The sequence below is a fragment of the Pleurodeles waltl genome, chromosome 11 (assembly GCF_031143425.1).
Source record: "Pleurodeles waltl isolate 20211129_DDA chromosome 11, aPleWal1.hap1.20221129, whole genome shotgun sequence".
Classification (NCBI taxonomy): domain Eukaryota; kingdom Metazoa; phylum Chordata; class Amphibia; order Caudata; family Salamandridae; genus Pleurodeles; species Pleurodeles waltl.
Genome location: NC_090450.1, coordinates 255,530,400 through 255,551,070, shown reverse-complemented (window position 1 = coordinate 255,551,070; position 20,671 = coordinate 255,530,400).

Genomic DNA, 20,671 nt, shown 5'->3' with positions numbered 1-20,671 from the left:
CCTCATTGCTGAAGTGACTTCCCCTATCTGATTATAAAGAGATCAGAAACCCGAAACGCAGAATCAATTCCCTAAGCAGCAGCTTTGCTACTATGAGACTGTCATTTCTGCGTGTAGGGTAAGCTTCGATCCAGTGACTAAAGATACACACAATCACCAACACGTATCTCAGACCTCCACACACAGGCATCTCAATAAAATCCAATTGCATTCTGCTAAATGGACCTCCTGCTCTCAAGCATGAGCCATCAACAAAGATAATGTAATCATTTTCTTCCAATTGGGTATCTCGAATGTCAGGTCTCGGTTTGGTGCAAAGTTCGGTTACCTCAAGACAATCATGTTCTACCTCATCAGCATCCTCAACTTCTGTATTTTCATTTGGAAGCAAAGTTGCCGGGCTCAACACAGTACATCTTTTCAGTGACACATTTGGTGACCCCAATATAATCGTTTCATATTTCGTCAATCATGTGCTGAGTTTTGGTCCGGGTCAGTATCTCGACTGAATGTGGGACCATAACTGTTAAAGGGTGTCCCATGACTATGAATTCACACTCTGTGAGGCTTTGACCAACTGCTGCTACTGCACGCAGACAACCTGGTAAGGCTGCTGCGACTGGGTCCAAAGTAGCTGAAAAATATGCTACTGGCCGGTTTGCACCTCCATGGACCTGTGTCAGGACAGACAAAGAACAAGCATCATGTTCATGACAAAACAGGACAAAAGACTTTGTGTAATCAGGCATACCTAAAGCTGGAGCCCTACACATACACTCCCTCACCTCAATGAACGCCTTCATCTCTTTCTCGGACATAATTACAGCATCTGAGCCATCCTTAACTTCCTTAACCGTCAGTCTCACCAGCGGCTTGGAGATAATTGAGAAATTAGGGATCCACTGACGACAGTAGCCCACCATTCCCAAAAACATCCTAACGTCTCTCCGTGTCGTTGGGGGACTCATCTGTAATATGGCGGTCACTCTTTCCTTAGATATTTTCCTCAATCCCTTCTCAATTAGATGACCTAAGTATTTCACCTCTTTCTGACAATATTGCAGCTTCTTTGGAGTCACCTTATGCCCATTCTTTCCCAAGTGGTTCAGTAAGGCAATAGTATCATACTTGCAATAATGTCTCATTTTAGATGCAATCAACAAGTCATCAATGTACTGCACTAGTGTCGATTGGAAAGGCAATTCCAATGACTCCAAATCTTTCTTCAGGATTTGATTGAAGATGGAAGGTGACTCCGAAAACCCTTGAAGGATTCAACACCAACTGTAAACCTTGTTCAAGAATTTGAAACTGAAGAGAAATTGGCTGTCCTCATGAAGAGGCACAGAAAAGATTGCTTGGGACAAATCTACAACTGTGAACCACTCTGCATCACATAGGACCTGAAACATAATCACAGCTGGATTTGGCACCACTGGGCAACACTTCACCACTATGTCATTGATCTTTCTCCAATCTTGGACAATTCGAAATTTCCCACAAGGCTTTCTCAATCCCATTATAGGTGAATTACATGGGCTGCTCATCACATCCTTCAGGTCCCCTTGCTTCACAAAGTCTGCAATTATCTGCGTTACCTGTATGAGGACATCCTGTGCCATGTGGTACTGCGGTACCTGGGGGAACACAGCATTTGGTTTCACATCGACCTTGACTGGTTCCACTCCTTTAATCAATCCCACTCCTTTCCTGTCAAATCCCATACTTTCTCTGTTACTGTCCCCTGCAAGTCTGCAAGCAAATCAGTCACTGTGAACATTGGGAAGAAGGTTATCAGGGGGTATTCCTCATCTGTTGTCTCCGTCTCAGGCTCTGAGACCTGCCCATCATCCCCTTCATCATCACTGTTTGTCTGCACCTTTACCCCCTTCTTTGGAACAAGTGATAGAACACCTCGTCTTGCACAGTAAGTCTCTTCCCAGTAGGGACACTGGACTTGAGTCGCAAACCACAAATCTGTGCAGTCCCTGGAAGGTACCAATCTCAACCTGAACCGGATCTGTAATCGGGTTAGTCAGGAGCTGGTTTGCCACTCCTACTGCCTTTATTGTACGTCCTGAAAGGGGCAATTTCAGAACCTCTGCACTTCTGACTGTAGAGCGCGTAGCTCCAGTGTCGACCAAGAATGAAACCTTGTGACCCATCACTTTCCCTTGCACATAGGGCCCTCTCTGGTCTACTTCTAGGGACACTGCAAGTCTACACTCCTCACTATCTGAACTGTCATCCGACCATTCATTGTTTATTCCATTCTTGCCACGCAAAGGGAACTGTTGTACTGTGTTACTTTGACTCATCCATTGACCTGCGACCTGTTGAGGAAGCATCACCTGTTGCTGTCCCATTGGTGCTAAGGGCAACTGCATTTGCTGTCTAGGTACCATGGGAATCTGCTGTTGTATTTGCTGCATCTGCACTGGTTGTACACGTGGCATCTGCACTTGTTGCATGGGTTGAAGACCCTGCATCTGAGCCATATTATTCTGGAAGTTTGGATTCGAACCCCTCATTCTTGGTCCTTTAACATTTTGAAATGCATTGACATCATTGCTTTGTTGAACAACACCCTCCTGCACCATCATCGGGCACTCCCGCTTCCAGTGTCCGACGCCCCCACACGCATGACATGGTAACACCTTCTTCATCCCCTGTACATCATTTTCAACTGTAACAGTATTTAAATCTGGACCACGGTTCACAAAACCTCCTCGACCTCTGCCTCTCGCTTGCGCCTGAAAACATCCTGTTTCCTTGCGGCTGTTGCACCATCTGTTGTACTCCATTTCCCTGCATCCCTGCTTGCACTGCCTTAATTTGCATCACCATCACTTTCTTCTTCAACTTTCTCTGCTTCAACTCAATCTCGTCACTACAGTATTTTGCATACTGCAACACCTCATCAATCGGCTTCGCTTGCCAACAGATCAGATGATTCTTAATCATCTGGCTAATCTCTGGCCTCAGCCCTTCAACAAACCTGAACACAAGGTGATTCATGTCTTTCGGCTCTATGACCTCTGTACCGCTGTAATGCTTGAACGCTTTCAACAACCTCTCTTAGTAGGCATGTATCGACTCTTTAGCTTCCTGTGCCGCTCGATCAATCTTTTGCCAATCAATATTCTGCGGCGACACCTTCTGCTTCAAAAACTCGATCACTTTTTAGTAGTACTTCATTACATCCGGAAATGGTGCTCCAGTAACCCTGTCCCTTGCCGGTTCTGCTGTCAGCCAATCCACACTTTTCTTGCACTCGAGCCACAAATCAGCAGGAACAGTGATCTCAAACAGCATATTCAGGTCTTCCCAAAGACATTTTGCAAGCTTCACAAACCTGTCTGTCTGCTGATACCATTCTATTGGCTTCTCCCTCAACCTGGGAAAGTCATTTGTGAAGGACAGAATGTCACCTCTAGACCATGGTACATGGACAAGAACCCCTCCAGCTGTTTCTCTCATGGGTAGCATTTTTATTGTACCGGTATCCAGTGCTGGCTTCGCCTGCTGCTGCTCTGAGCAATCACTCTTTCTTTTATCTCTTTTCTTTGCAGACCTCATGTGATCAAAATCCTTCGGCTCGAAGTCTAACCTGTATCTCCTCTTCAGATGCTTAGTATTGTATAAGTCTATGCCATATGTGTCTGCTAAGTTTGCCAACCTCTGATGTACCTTGCTCACTTCTTTAGTTGTTTTTGGGCACAAGTACCTCAATTCTGCCTCAGTATGAGACTCTAGTCTGTTCACTCCCATGCTTCCTTCAACTAGTTCAGCTGCTTCCATGCCCAACCTCACAAAATTTAGGTACTCTTCTCTTTCTGACCACACTGCTGTCGCAGGGGTAATCTGTGGAGAATTTAACTTGTCTAACCATTCATTCAGTTGTTGCGCTGTTAAACCTTGCAGAGAGATATTCCCAGCCTGCATCACTGATGTTTGCGGCACATTTGCACTTGAGATCTGCGGAGTTAGCATTCCCAAACCTGAGTGTCTCATGGCATCTGGAGGAACCCCTATCGGACTGAAGTCTAACAGGGACCTCGACCTCTCTACCATCTGTTCCACTGGAGTCATCCCTTGCGAGCTCCCTACGAACCCTTCTCTTGTCATGTCCTGGGTCATTACTCCCTGATCACACACGCTAGGCTTATCCTGCATGTACAGGGGTACCGGTGGACCAACTGTGATGGGAAAAGATACGGCGGCTGGTGTTGACTTATTTCCCACAACCTGGGGAACACTGGCTCCCATGTTCTGATTCATTATCTGTGCCGTAGCTAACTGCGGTCCTGTGACCGAAGTGTAACTCAGAACCATCTGTTGTGGTGGCTGGGGCAGTAAAAGTGGAGTTGGCTCATTCTGCACTAACTTTGGTCTCATATATGCCTGATCAGGCGGCACCATCAAGCTCGTAGTTGTTTCTAATATCGGGACATCAGGGTAGAGCCTCTGAACTGGTGGGTGCTACAAGTGCATCTGCATCTCTGGAGCAGTGGACACACTGACACTTTTCGGTACTGGAGCTGGTGTCGCAAATGTATTTACCTGTGCTGTATTCGCTGTTCCCTGGCTCTGTGTTGAGTTTATAGGACTTGCACTAGTACTTGGTCTATTGTCCTCCATGGCATATGGCGGTGGACGATCATGTAACAACTGATTGAGAAACTCATCATCATCTGAGTCATCTGAATCTGCCCAATACCTCTTAGTCTTCTTTTCCTTGCTAGAACCCTTACCCGTTTTACAAGTGGCCTTTCTTTCTTGCATGTCGGCTTCCTGAGTTATTGCTGGGAACATTCTGACTCTGTCTATTATCTCCCTTCTCCACATTCTGTGTTCACTATCCCATCTAGCCTCCGCTAGTGTCTTTTCTGCTTTCCTCATTCTCCTCTCAAATTTTTGTTGCCGTTGTCGTATGGCCATCAGTTCCCAAATTACTAAGGCCTCAAACTGTGCTGGCCTGGGAGGCGGCTTTTGCTCATTTAACGCCTTCCGAAAATTCTCTAAGATCATTATAGTAAATGACCCGTTCTCTGGAAACGCTAAGCTCCTATCCTTTTCTGTTAATTTGCACCATTGCTTTAGCCAAAGACATAGTGCGACTCCCTTCTCCTCCATTACGGCATAAGCCGGAGTATCCTCTGGCGGTTTAGGCTCCCCCACACTAACGGTAATGTACACATCTCCCCTCAAAGCACTCCTTAAAGCCTTGAAGAACTTCATTTTTGCGTCATTTGTTTTGTTTATAACTGAATGAGGAAGTGACTTTAATTCCCAGAACACCCTTCGCCTACCTTCTCAACCACTTGCCTCTCACGGACGGCTGCCAATCCGTGTGCGACCATTCTCACTGGTCGACCTGTCCCACCGCGGCTCCAATGACGTCACACTCACACACACTGCGGCTGACAAAGTCTTGACGGCTTGTCTCCCTCACTCTCGATCCGCACAAAACTAATGCAATCTATTGCGAGCACCAAAAACTCAAATTTGCCGGTTTACTACAGGAAGGGTAACACAATTGCTTCAGAACTTTACGGAGATTTCACTTTAACCCTCAGCTGCTACTCTCTCCTTCTCAGATCCCACACTCGCAAGCAAAAATTGACCCACAAATTCCACTCTAGAATTGTCAATGTTTTGTCCTAGTGCACGTTAGAACTCACCAAATCTCCATCGAAGTTTTCATTCACTCACTTTGACTCAAACTCAACTCGTCAACCACGCCCGATTGACCTATTAACCTGCGCAAATTACAACATAAACCAAGTGTCTCATACACTTATCAATATACTCCGGAGTCTTGGAGCATGCAAGGTCCGTACATCACCAACAACCACGTGGACAATTTTTCAGCACAAAGCGCCACACTCACATGACACAACTTCTCTACTCTCATACTGCGGAGTACACACATTCCTACTAAAATATTACCTGGCCTACAATTCCTCACAAACTTCACAATTCACCTGCGGTATGCATAAGCTGTGCAGGCGCAAACCCTACTTCACTCACACTATCACTAGAAGGCCGAGAACATACCCAACTCATTTCAGCAGGCTCCGGGTCCCGGGAAAGTCATTTGGGACTTAGGGGCACATCATCTTTCCAATTTGCATTATCTCGAAAACAATTCTAAAACAATGGTCCCTCGTCTTAGGGCCCCAAAGGGCCTAAACCGTCCTCTGCTGCCAGAAGTGATAACGCGTCCCAACCTAGATAATTTACTTGCATGGGGGACTCCTTTTAGGCCAATGAACCTTCTTACCCTGATTGGGGACTCCTTAAGACGAGATAGCTAGTTGTCATTACAATCAATAGATCAATCACTTCATCAATATTCACTATAACTAATCAATTCTCTTATCAATACCCTCCATTATGAACGGAAACACCATGACCTTTGAACCAATAAATGATCACGCAAAACTAGTAAAGGTGTAGCTATTTATTCCCTATTAGTTACAATTCTAATGTCATGTTTATTAGTCTCAATACCAATAAGCACATGAAAAGCATTATAATATGGCAACTTGAATAAGACTTTATCAAAGCAAAAATCAGGAACATCCGAACAAAGTACGATGTCAACATGAATCAACTTTAGCAGAGTATCATTAACGCAGTATTCAACAAAGCAAAGATTCCATCATTTGTCGATTTGTACCCAATATTAGTGAATTCCTTAACTAACCTCTAATTAGCATCAGCATGTTGGGCTTCATGCAAAACAATTTAGCAACACTCATTTAGAAAACATCTAAACTATGGTCTCTGTCAAAAGAGCAGTTGGTACCTAGAAAGAAAAGGCAAACAGACAATTACAATTCATTATCATATAGTTATCCTCCGTAATGGGTCGGCATACAGAGTCAGTCTTCGTCCTCAGGACAGCAGTCGATTCGCCATCAGCCAGGATAAGCAGCAAAGTCTCAGCAAGATAGGGTAAGAAGGAATTCTTCCTTCATAAGGAGGAGAAGTGCGTTATAGGGATAAGAGAGGATGAGGATGGTTTAGGGTATCAGAACAACAAAGTCTTAAAGCAGGGTACCACAGCAAGAGTACCCCTCAGTAAAAGGCACGTAATGGCTAGGTAATGGCATCAAAGTGGCGAGGAAAAATGCCAATTTCTCCCGGTGTCACGTCGTTATATTCATCTTGTCTAACAAGTTTTCTAATTTTCAATTGGGCAATATTTGGTACATCGCTATCTCTGTCCAATAATCCATTGATCACCTTATTAGAATTTTCACCTAAGACAGTTCTCATGCAGGTTATTGGCTCCTGTGATTGACGTCTTCAACGGGTAGAATGTCAGGTAAGAAAAGTTACACTTGTCGCTCCAGTCAGTAGTTCCATTGTCTTTACCAGTTTAGGCGACCTTGTACCTGTTGCGAATTACACTGTTGCATTCAGCAAGAATGTCTCCTTAAGCAAGTCGGGTCCCATGAAAAAGAATTTACTACGGTTACACACACATCTCTAGCTTCTGGAAAAGTACAGTTTTCACGTCCTTTAGGAAGACAGCACATTGCACGTTAGAAAAACACATTTAATATGAGACCAGACAACTAGGCCCAGACCCTTGCTAACTAAGGCCTAGTGATTGATTTAACAAATCCTTAACATATAACTCTTAATGTTAATACAAAATCATACATTAGTGCATTATTAATTCATCATTAGTCAATTTCATTAATCACCGTATACATTGGTGACCCCTCCCCGTGGGCACATTTCAAACGCGTATATTAGTAACACATTAATAAATTTTCTATGCAATATCATTATACATTATTTTGCAGGCATTTCATGTTAATATTGAATATAAAAGCTACACTCCAACACCGCTGTCCACTTGTAGGAGCATTTGCATCTTTTCTCTGGTAGACTATTTTAATACATTTTCAAATTTGGGAGGCAGATCAGTGAGCATGCGCCAAGAGGCTGAAAATCTGCCAAAAAAATCACTGGGTGCCAAAATACTTAAAAAGACCACAACTCTACCACTCACAAGTAACGTGATGTGCCTTCTCAATTAAAATTATAATTTTAGTATTTGGTAGAGAGGACTTAAGTATAGTGACTGGTGACTGGAAAACAGGAGCAGTGGACCCAGTGCTATGGGGGAAAATGTTACTTCTGCAACAGTACAATCAGGGGAAGCAACTTCTGGCACTGTATATGTGTCAGCACCCTACGACACTGAAAATAGGTTAGCAACCAGCTTAGGACCCTTTGTGTATCAGTCATTATGATTTGTATCTCTCGTACAGGTGATCAATCAAAATTTCAAGTTACATGACCTCCCTCTGGACCCGCAGCATATAACTGATCCACTATTTTCCAGGAGCAACAAGGGAACCAGGTTTGGGGTCCAGTTGTACCCTTAAACCGTGAATTGTCCAGGTTTAGAGAGATGGTTCAAAAATGCAACAGGTATGAAAATAGTGTCTTTTAATTTTTCATTATAATTTTGCTTGTCTCTTTTTCCCAAACCCCTTGTTCTGCCCGTCTGTCAAATGCTATCAGTGTACAGTAGAGGGTGAATGAGGAAGTGGGTGTCTTTGGACCAGGACACATCCATGGGTCTCTCAAGCAGGATGCCTAAAGCAGAATGTGAGACCCACGTTTAGCCGATATCTACGAAGCATGAATATCTAACGTATTATTTCTGGCAGAGTTTGCACAACCCTACAAAACATACATTGGCAAATTAACTCGCACAGATTAGGACGTGCTGCTTTAAACAATCAGTGGATACTGAGCCAGTATTGGTGGCAGTACTGAAGGCTTTTCCCACGAATGCTTAGGTAAGGAACAGCCAAGGTCGGACGTACACACTTTATATAAAGAGCTATATCATGAATGGCTGGTAAAAAGACAGTGTTGACAGTAAGGATATTTAAACTATACTTGGGTTACTAACCTAATAGTTTAAAGCAAACTGGGGCATCTATCTGCGACTGGGGCCAAAGAGTTGGTTGGGATGAATGTATGCGTACACTTTGCTATTGGTGTACCAGATCTCAACTTGACTGCAAAGACTATTTGATCTGTTAGATCACCGTAATACTACAAACTATATCTCCAGTTTAATTGGGGAAAAAAACGAAATAATGATGTTTGGACAGGCCTATAAGCAATTTTCTTAACAATGCAATTCATTAAAATCTACAATGCAGTACACTAACTTATCATAAGAAAGTGTGTTATGAGTTGTGGTGGCTTTGAGACCTCACCAAGTTATAATGTCACTATTATGGATCAGGTCTAGTTAGGTTACTTTAATATAAGTCTTAGGTCAGTCCTGGAAAAATGTGTCACAGTGCAGTCAGGATTAACTCAAAGGGAAATAAAGCATTTACTAGTACCAAAACAGATAATAAATAAGAAACACAACACAATAAAAACCCCACTCCAATTTATAAAAACAATATATACTTTGATCTTTAAATGGACACGAAAGTAAGAAACCAGGGTTATGATTTTTCATAGGTTTTCATTAATCACTTAATTTACTCAAGCAGTTTCATAAATCAAATGCTTTTCACTTGTAGAGGTAGTCTGTGAGCCTCAAACATGAAGGTCTGGTCCAAAGTCAAAATGTTTCAGGCCAACAGCGGTGGAGCGCCTGTAAGATACAGGGGGGCTGGGTAGATCTCCATAAACCTTTCTGGTTCTTTTCTTCACCGACAGGGCTCGTAGGCAGAGTTCGCTGCTGCATGGATCTGTCTTTGACCTTGGTCCAGTATGAGCCCTGGTTCTCAACAGACGTTTGAGTCTATCTACAAACTAGCAAAACCTTTAAGCGGGTACAATCTGAAGTCACCTGCCTTGGCTTCAATAACGACAGGGAGCTGAGTAGCAGTAGTGAGGTAGTCTCTGGTTCTTTCAGAAAAAACGTTATCTTTGAGCTCGGAAGCTGAAGGTCTGTTTATCAGAAAGAGTCTACTCTTGCACCAGACTCAATCACCCATGGCTTTACCAGCGGTGTGCAGGGAAAGTTCAGTTGTAACTGGCCAGCTGGGTACTTTGTAGATGCATGACTTCTCTAATGTTTCTGTTCCTGAAGCTTAACAGGAGCCTAGCCAACTAGCCCTTAGAGTCCACTCACTTGTCCTTAGCAGGGGTGGAGGGGAGCGGGTCTAGCCCTTTTGATCTCTCTTTACAACTTTAACAGCAGGAGCAATCCTCTCTTTCTGCAGTCCTTTCTTTGGTTCAGCACATGCAGTCCTCCTTGGTGCAGCCTTTCTTTCTATGGTCCACAGGTTCAGCAGGTGCAGTCCTTCTTCTGTTCTTTCCACGTTGAGTAGTGTTCTGAGGCTTGCACCCATGGTTGCCACTTGTATGCCAGTTTCAAGTTTGGGGAATTAAAGAACACCCCAACCAATAAGCCTGGACCTCCCACACTAATCCTATCCACTTCATCACTTTCTGGGGATTGGCAACAAACAATCCCACAGTGCAATCTCTCTGCCCAAAAACCAAGATGTCAGAATCTTTCTTCCCTTGATGAGAGCTATGGGTAATTCTCTAATGTGTGTCCAGTATAATCAACAACTCCTTCTGGAAAACTGGTTCTGCAACAGGTTGACCCTCCCTGGTGGAAGATGGCAGCTGGTATAGCTCGATAAAGGGAAGGACGGACTGCAGTGTGAATGATATTTGCCTATGATAGATTGCTGCCCCTTTGAAGCTGGGCCATTAATCAGGAGGAGGTCACACCTCCTCCCACCAACAAGCCCTTTATTTAATGTTTGCCTACTGAGCTATTCACACCTTCTGGAAGGAGGGCAGCAAGCTGTCCCAGGTGACAACTGCTGTAGTTTATCAGAAATGACTACTAGAAACTTTGGGCAAGAAAGTGGTGACTTTCTAATGTCAGCTTTGCATTACTGGTCACTTCAAATCCAACTTTGGTAACATTTCAGATTTATTGTACTAATTAATTTGATACTTTAAAGTGCTACTTTTGGTAGTCTCAAATGGAAGTTAGCACTTTGGGGGTGTAAACGTGTAACGCAGTAATACTCAAAGTCAAGCCCTGAGGCTACATGCGGCCCTCCAGACCTTACATACACTCCCCCCTCCCCCGGTTGCAGCAATGATCTGTTGTTTACTCGACCCAGCACTAAATCTTAAAAAATGTTCAATATCAGGCAAGTATTTATTTAAAGATTAATTGAAGTTAAGGAAACAAAGTAACTAGGGAGCCCTGCACCACTTAAGTTTAGGAACACCTTCAAGACATCTTGCAGCAAAAGTTTAAAAATATGAGAACATTTCTTCACAGTTCAAAAAATGTATTTCACTAGCATGCATTTCACTTTAGTACATCAGATTTTAACAATGTATTAAGAATTTCTTTTTTTAAAGTGACAGTTTTCAAGCAAGAATTTAGAAACATTAATTCCCCCCTTCATCCGGACAACAATGCCAATAGTGAAATGAGGGCAAGTCAGTTATGTGCACTCTCTGGGTGGCCTAGGCTATTAGTATACATGAACAACATTATGCTTTATTAAATCAAACACAGGAAAAGATTTTATAGCACACATCCTAAAGTCGCGTATTTGAGGAGCTTCTGTATATGATAATAAAGAAAAAGGAGGGAAAGTGAAATAATTAGTTGCCCAGGATCACACAATTTGGTAAAGCAGGAAGCCGGGATTAATCACAGTTGTTTTGTTTCATATTGTTGAATTAAGCCACTGGATGTGTATGCCCTACACCCAGATTGCTGCCATTCCCCCTCAAACCACTCTTCCGTGCCCCCAACCGCCAGTGCTGTCATCAGTGCGGCCCTCAGTCACACCAGAGACCAAACGTTTTGGCCCCCGTGAAAATGTTTGCGAGTACCTATGGTGGAGCCCCATGTTAGTCAATGGAACTAGCAACATTGAAACGGTAAAATCGACAATGGTGAGTCTTCACTGACAGAAAATGTAAACTGCAAAAGAAACATGTCCTTCTTTTTAATATCCTAAACCTGCCCTTTGGAATCTTTAGTCCTACCTTAGGGGTGACTGACAAATTTTAAAAAGGAAAGTTTGGACTTGGCAAAAGGGTTCTTTTGCCATTTTGAGTGGCAAAATAAAAGCTGTCCGACCAGGTAGCAGTGGTAGACTTAGAGCCATATTCTTACCTTGCCACAGCAGTGGTGGCAAAACAAGTGCTGCGGCCCACTAGTGACATTTAACTTACAGGCCCTGGGTACACTGAGTACCCTATACTAGGGACATGTAGGTAAGATAAACACGCCATTCAAGTATTAGCCAACTGCACATTCAGTTTGAGTGTCAGCGGACATGCCCTGGAGCCTGGTCAGCAGAGCGCATTGTACTTCAGAATCCAAAAACCAGCAGCATCTGTCCAAAAATCTGGGGGGTGACCATACAGAAAGAGGCTTTTCCTTACACTTTGATTTATCTGTGCACCAACTTTAAACTGGCCAGCTTAGTTGACAGCATTGTAATCTAAACTTGGCCATGCACATGGGTCTTAAATATTTGAAACAATGATACAGTGGCCTCCCTTGTGAAACTCAAGAGAAATTCTAACAGTGCTGGCATGTGGATCATTTTTGTATTGCAGCTCACTATATGTGAAATGGATTGCCATTGACTTCAAAGACTGAGCTATCTAGGATATCCACAGAGTTACTGCTCAGGAGCTACTGTGATTAGTGTTAAGCTGGTAAGCAGTAGCCACGCTAGCTGAGAAGGCTACTCTTTTGTGGGACTGACTGATGAAGACTCATTGTCTTCTTTGTTATCTTAGAACATGGATATACCTGCTTATCCCTATAGTGGAGTAAGGTAGGGCCTGATTACTCCTCTATATCACACAGATATTCATTGGGCTTAGGCGGAAAGAGGGAACATATGAAGGGTTGAGCCCAAGAAGATTTGGGCCCCCATACCACAGGGCCTGCAGGGGGCCTCATGACATCTCTGAGTGGGGCTTAGTTGAACTACTTTAGAAGTACTCCCTTAGCAAAGCACTGGCTGGTGTTGACATTGCACATACAGATAAAGTTGTTACATATTAGGACTGCTGTTGAAACATTGAGCTTTACAGACGATTATGTTGTGGTTATGGAGCAGGGCTCTACTTGGTATAGGGATCCAAAGCCACAACAATATTTGCATTCATCACTGTGTTCAAGGGTAGCAGCATCTACATTAGATTTTGTCTGCATCACATAGCACTACAGAGCACACTAGGGCCTAGATTTGTTAACATCCGATGCAATACAATGCAGCAAAGCAACTTGCTGCGCTGTGTCAAATGGAGAGCGCAGGACTGCGCCATAATTACTAACATATGGCACATTCCTGCTCTCTCTCTGCACTGGTGCATTTGTGGCTGCCAAGCGGCAATGCAGGCACCCTTGTCCCATGGTGCAAGGATTTCTTCATTACAGTCAGGATAGATTTTGTGCAGGAAGAGACACTTTCCTGCACAAAACCATCCCCAGAGGCATGTTCCTCTTTCTCTGTGTGCTGCGGAATGCAGCACACATAGAAAGAAGAAATAACGATAAAAACTAAAATTAAAACTCCATGTTACGCCTCACCTGGGAAGGTGTAGCACTGTGACACATTCTCAGGTTTACTAGTCTTAGTAAATCTAGGACTGTGCCAAAAACAATGGATGGATGCGTGGGAACACCCCTGGTCTAACCATGGAGCGTCTTCACCACGCAGAATAATGGAAGACAGTGACTTGAGCTGCAGTGCGTTACTCCAGATTTCTATTTGGATATAGAAATATTGCCCCATGTAATTTGTTTTTGCCCTGGGCTTTTCCATTTGAAACTTCAGGATTTGCAGATCACCTGTGTCATTTTTTCTAATTTTTTGACTAAGTATGTGCTTACAATGTTAGATTGTGAGAACTAACTGTATAACATTTCACTTTTGCATTTTGCATAATTTTGCATAATTATGCTTAAGCACTTATTTCTGGAGTAAACATCTCCTGCTTATTTTGTTGTTTACAGTTTTTTTTAGTAAAGGGCCCAATTGGCTCAAATTTTACGATGCGGAATGTTTACTGTGTTGCTAGCTCCATTTAAAAATGTAAACACAACTGTTTATACTTTAATTTTGTACTAAGATGAGTAAAATAATGTTATATTAATCCCAACATTCTTGGGATATCACCGGATAGGTCATTTTAGCTCCCAAAAGTCAATATTCCCTTTGATAAAAAACATCGGAAAACTGTTAGGTGTCTTTAAAACCACTTCTAGTAATTTCTGCTCTAGGACACGGGGAGTTTTAGGAGTCACACAGAGAGTCTCTTATCTGCTTGTGATTGTCAAATCAAGCTCTACCCTCAGACTTCAAATAAATATGCACATAAGAATTAATATCACTCAATTACATAGGTATTTATTATGCTGTACTTGCCTACATAACAAATGTATCAGAATAACTATGAGTACTGTAAACAACTCAGCAGTTGATAATATGCAAATTGAGGCAAAGGTTAAGAAGGTCCTAATCATATTTCATCACACAACCCTAACTCCCTATTGATTTTATGCTTTACTATTTCTGCATTTGAAGTTCTTTAATACTTATATTTACCAGTACCTCCATCGTCCTGGGAGTGGTGGTTTCCAGTTTTATTTTCCCATTCCCCTTAAACTCACTGTGCCTTTCTCAGCACACTGGTGCTCATTATTCTGGACCATGTCCCACAACTTCATGTAGGGTTACTTAAAAGATGTAGCCTTGGGTCCGCACTAGTGACACGCTGAGTGCATGGCAAAGGAAACCCCGTCTACCCCTGAAATACACCAGGAACCAGAAAAGTATGCCCTTAGAACCCCGTGGCCGAATACGATACTCCAATCGAGTCCATCACAACCTTAATGATGGCAGATCTAGTGACCGTCATCCAGTGGCAGCCTGCAGAACTAAAATATGGTGGGGCGTGGTGGCACCAAACTCACCATATTTTGTGGCTAACCTCCCTAGTGCAGCACTTCTCCCCGAGCGTCCATGAGCAGGAATGGGGGGACTTCCTTCCTGCATAGTGGAACGCAAACCAAACCAATCCTGGGCCTGTTATCATGCTGTTTTCAGCACAAGAGCAGCTCCAGGATTGGTGGTAGCAGGCTAACCCAGTGCTCATTTTGAGGGTGGGAGCCTGTGCCAGCAATCCCCTGGCTATTTGACAGCCCTGGGATTGCTGGGTGTACAGTGCACATGTCGGGCTAGCTGTTGCAAGTCAGCCGGCCAACCTGATATGCGCACTGAAAGGGCTAGCAGTCATCCAGCAATTGCAGTCTTCAGCGTGAACTGGTGGCTAAATAAAATGGCATTATTGTGTAATTCTATTTATTTGTGTTTGCCTGACATACGCACAGCAGGCAGGGCGACACTCCTCCACTCTTTAGGAGGAACCGTCCCTGTTCATTCCTCCGCTGTCATTATAGAATCCTATTAGCAACCTTACATGCAGAATCTCTACTTTAAAACCACCTTGCCCTACAGTCTTATCTTCAATCTGGGAAGAGGGACAACTGTTCACCAGACATTAACACTTTGCACTCTCCTAATTGTGATCACATAAACCAGAAGTCCCTTCCTATCTGGGAATCAGTTAACTTAAATTCACACAATTGGTTAGCACGAAAATCTGACTGCACTCAGACTTAAGCCCTGACATTGCATTTGCTACAACTGACATTTTTTCTATAAACCTATATAATCTGCAGACCACTCAGACAAATATGGGGGAGACTTTCATTATTTATTAGATTTCTCTCTTGTGTGGTATTACCACAACGCATGTTCTTCCTTGCCTCAACCGCATAATCATTGACCACAACAACAGTGCGATTTTCTCCCTCATAACAGCACTTATTTACAGACACAAAGGTCCATATGATGGCTTCAGTACCAAACTTTCTAACCTTTTTACCCCTTATGTCCCCTAAGTTTACTATTAGTGGGGAACTTCCTTTCCATTTTGACAACCTACTAAATCAAGACTCTGATACTCTAAGCACCAATTACTTACTCAGCACATTTCTTTTCCTATGGATATTATGGGCCACATTTTAGGCCCAATCTTTTCAAACTTGGTGGTGATCGATCCTCTTCTTCCCCTACAACCCCATTTTCTGGTCCAGTTCTCATGTACCATTCTTGCGCCCCAGCGATATATTGATAACATGACTGGCCCGACCACTGCCCAACCATGGCCTTGGATGGATCCTAAGAGCTCTTAGTTCAAGCCTCCCAGTGGTTAATCAGGACATGGACTTGACTACCATATGCATCTCCTTCAACTTCATAGAATTCCATTGTACTTAAGAGAAAAAGATTATGTAAAGCCCTGGAATGTAGGTGAGTGCATCAGTATTTAAAATATAACAAGGATGCTCCCAACATGCTAACAGAGATGCTAAGCACTCATAATACCCGTAATAAGTAAGTCATTACATCAATGCTTTTTGTCTTCAAGGAAAACTTTAATAATAGTCAATGAGCTCCTCCACATCAAGACCATGACCACAGGCATTACTCCGTCTCAGGAACTCTACGACAAAGTTGCTGACCACTTTACTATTTCACTTTCAAAATCCATAAAATCCAAATTTACTTTGAACCACAGCCACTCTTGACTTCTTTAGGCTTCCTCAAGTTTAAAAAGTATGCAGACAATGGTTCGCCCTTATCTATTTTCTCCTCTATCACCATGGAGGACATTGTGAAGATGATCCCCACTACTAAATATGCCTCTCCCATAGATTATGTTCCCCTTGAAAAGTTCTTTTAAAGTTTCAAAGTCTCAAGGCCCATTTTAACATCCCTCTGTAAATAAATCTCCACTCTATCCAGATTCCAAAACTCTGTAGGATGGCCAGGTGCTGCTCATTACGAGGAAACTGTCAGCTCATCCTTCTGACCTGTCCAATGTCTGTCCCATTTCTCTCCTTTCTCAAGCATCCAAGTTCACTGAGAACAATTTTCAACAAGCAAATCAATCAATATTTGGAGGTTAGCAACCATCTAGACTTTCAGCCTATTTGGTTTTTGCTCCAACTGTGGCACAGGGTCAGTACTTTTTGGCAGCCACTGAAGACGTTTCCTTTAATTTGGATTAAGGAAACTTGGCAGCCCTGATCTTTTAAGGCCTTTAGATGGCTTTTGGTTCTGGGTCAGACCCAATCATCATTAAGTACTTTTTTTGGGACGCAGCCCTACACTAACTGATATGCTTTCTCTCCTTAAAAATCAAACCCATCTCCCTCGCCCCTTATTGCTCACAGGAGATACCCACAGTGTAATGGGGCCTCTGTTTTGTCCCTGAGCCCCAATCTTTGACTGATTTAGTCAGAGCTTATGGCATAGAGATCATTTTATATACTGATGACACTCAGGGCATTGTCTCAGTCTCTAACAATGCATCAGCCACTAAATCTACCTTCCACGCCTACATGGCCAACATCAGGTCTTGGATGAGAGTTAACTGTCTGAATATGAGACGGGATAAATCAAAGCTGCTCGTATTAAGAAGACAATTCACGCTCAGATGGATGGCATCCTTCATCACATGGCGCACCCAGAAAGTTCGACTCCCCTCCTTTATGTCAAACACCAAGCATATCTTTTGCGGTGTACCCCAGGGCTCGTCCCTCAGCCCTACACTCTTCAACATCTATATGACCCCTCTTGCCGACATCGTAAGATCGCACAGAATCAACATCATCTCCTATGCCGACGACACCCAGCTCGCCCTATCACTCTCGACTGATCCAACTGCAACCAAGAAGAATTTAAACAACATGATGAAAAGCGTCACAGCATGGATTAAGGACAACTGCCTCAAGTTGAACACATTTTTAACTTACCAAGACCCCACCACTCCTATCCTTTTCTAGCATCCACATAGCTGATACCAACAGTGCTGCCACGTATTCCGTTGGTTGCAGCACGCCTCATTCTGCAGCAGAACGGGAAGAAACCCAATGATGAAGCATGCCACCAAGGGGTAATCCTGGTGTGTGAGGGTTTTTCTAACAAAAAACTTTTTTTTCTATGGAAGTTTTCTCCTTCTGAGTTGGGTCTCTAAATACGTTTACTAAAGTTGAACACAGACAAGGTGAAAGTTCTCACCTTCGGCAAACACTCCGTTCTCTGGAATGATTCATCTCTGACCCCTCCACGCTGCAAAACCATGCCTGCAGCCTCAGCATCATCCTAGACAGTGAGCTCTCCATAAGACATCAGGTCAACTCTGTCACTTCAGCCTGCTTACACATACTCCGCATGCTCAGGAAAATGTTCAAGTGTCTCCCCATCACACAGGAGATACAGGCCCTCATTCTGACCTTGGCGGGCGGCGGAGGCCGCCCGCCAAAGTCCCGCCGTCAGGTTACCGTTCCGCGGTCGAAAGACCGCGGCGGTAATTCTGACTTTCCCGCTGGGCTGGCGGGCGGTCGCCTTCAGACCGCCAGCCAGCCCAGCGGGAAAGAGGCTTCCACGATGAAGCCGGCTCGGAATCGAGCCGGCGGAGTGGAAGCTGTGCGACGGGTGCAGTTGCACCCGTCGCGTATTTCACTGTCTGCGCAGCAGACAGTGAAATACATGTAGGGGCCCTCTTACGGGGGCCCCTGCAATGCCCATGCCAGTGGCATGGGCACTGCAGGGGCCCCCAGGGGCCCCGCGACCCCCCCCTACCGCCATCCGGATCTCGGCGGTCCGACCGCCGGGATCTGGATGGCGGTAGGGGGGGTCGGAATCCCCGCGGCGGTGCAGCAAGCTGCGCCGCCGCGGAGGATTCAATGGGGCCGCGGTACACTGGCGGGACCCCGCCAGTGGTGCCGGTCCGACCGCGGCTTTACCGCCGCGGTCGGAATCCCCATTGGAGCACCGCCGGCCTGTCGGCGGTGCTCCCGCGGTCCTCCGCCCTGGCGGTCAAAGACCGCCAGGGTCAGAATGACCACCACAGTTACTTATGCTCTTGTTACCAGCCAGCTCGAATATGGCAACACACTCTTTGCTGGCAGCTCCACTGAACTCATGCACAGGCTCCAAACAATACAAACATGGCAGCCAGAATGATTTTCAACCTGCCCAAGAGAGCCCACATCTCTCAGCACTTGAAAGACCCAGTGGCTCTGGGTCCAAAAGCGATGCCACTTCAACCTCATCATCCACGCCTTCAAAGTCCTCCATCACCAAGGACCCACCTACCCGAACCAGTGCCTGCACTTCCAAATCCCCAATAGGACCCTCATCTCCACACATCAGGCCCTCGTACAGATCTCTCGCACCCGACGTTGCCCTGCCAGAGGATACTCCTTCTCCTTCCCCACCGATAAGGCCTGGAACACCCTCCACTCAGAGACTTCAAGAGAGGGCTCAAAACCTGGCTTTTTGAATGAGGCCATCCTCAACGTCTAGATACCCTTGCGGGTGACAAGTTGCACTTTACAAATATATGATTGTTTTGATTGGTTAGACACTTGCTTGGTGGTCTAACAAACCTGTCCACACGCTTCCCCTGGAATTTTGACCAGGAATCATGGAGTTTCCCCTGAAACATTCTTTCAATGGTGTCTCAATTTAATAATGTTACTGCTGGCTGTTTTGACATCCTTAGAATGCTACAAACAGTTTTCTATAGCTACCAACCAAAATGTGTAAATCTGTAGCCCATGGGTGAATTATATTGTTCCTTGTCTACTGCAGCTCACTAAACTGAAGTGTCCCTGACTAATTAGCCAAACACAGTTCATTCACAACTCTGCAGTCACACATATTTTTAACCTTCCAAACAAATCACATATCTCTCAGGACCTTATAGAACTGTGTTAGTTCATCATCAAAATTCATATACAATTTAAAATTCTATGCATGGTTTATAAAGCCATCCATCTCACATGCCCGCCCCTCTTGAGGAAAAAGACTCCCTCCCTCCCTGTTGACCTAAGAGATCTCTTAGATCTGCATATCTACCTCTGGCCTCTGCTCCTTGAATCAAGCACGGCAAACTATTCAGTCCCTTTTTTGTCTACATTGAGCCTAGGACTCAAATTGTCTGTCACATGCATTCAACTTCTTCTCACTTTCAAAATCTTAAGAAACAGTTCAAAACTGATTGTGGCTGGTAATAGTGAATGTTGAATATCGACAGGACAGTAACTCATTGCAAAAATATAGAAGGCATAAATATCGAAAGGTTAGTGCACAGGGGAAAGGAAGGATTTAGTATTCTTAACTCCAGATACACGTACCTTGAAGATATATATCACCATGGTATGTATATGTGAAGGTAAGTATAAAAAATGTTTAGAAACTTACATTTCAATAATTTGACCCTCTATATTATTATAATGATATTCTGTCCCATTGATATTCGGGTTTCAATATTCCCAGCATACACCATCAGAACTTGGCTATCCCAAATGTAATCAACCAGCCTTCCTATCATACATATCTCAGTGTCAGGACATTCTAATTAGGGCTTTCCAAAATAAATAAATATGTAAATATAATCGGTCTACTCCTTACTCATTGTACTTGTAATGGTGTCATCCATGCAACCTTTGTGGATACATTAGTTCGCTACATTTTGGTGGTCATTACAACCCTGGCGGACGGTGTTAATGTGGCAGTAAGAC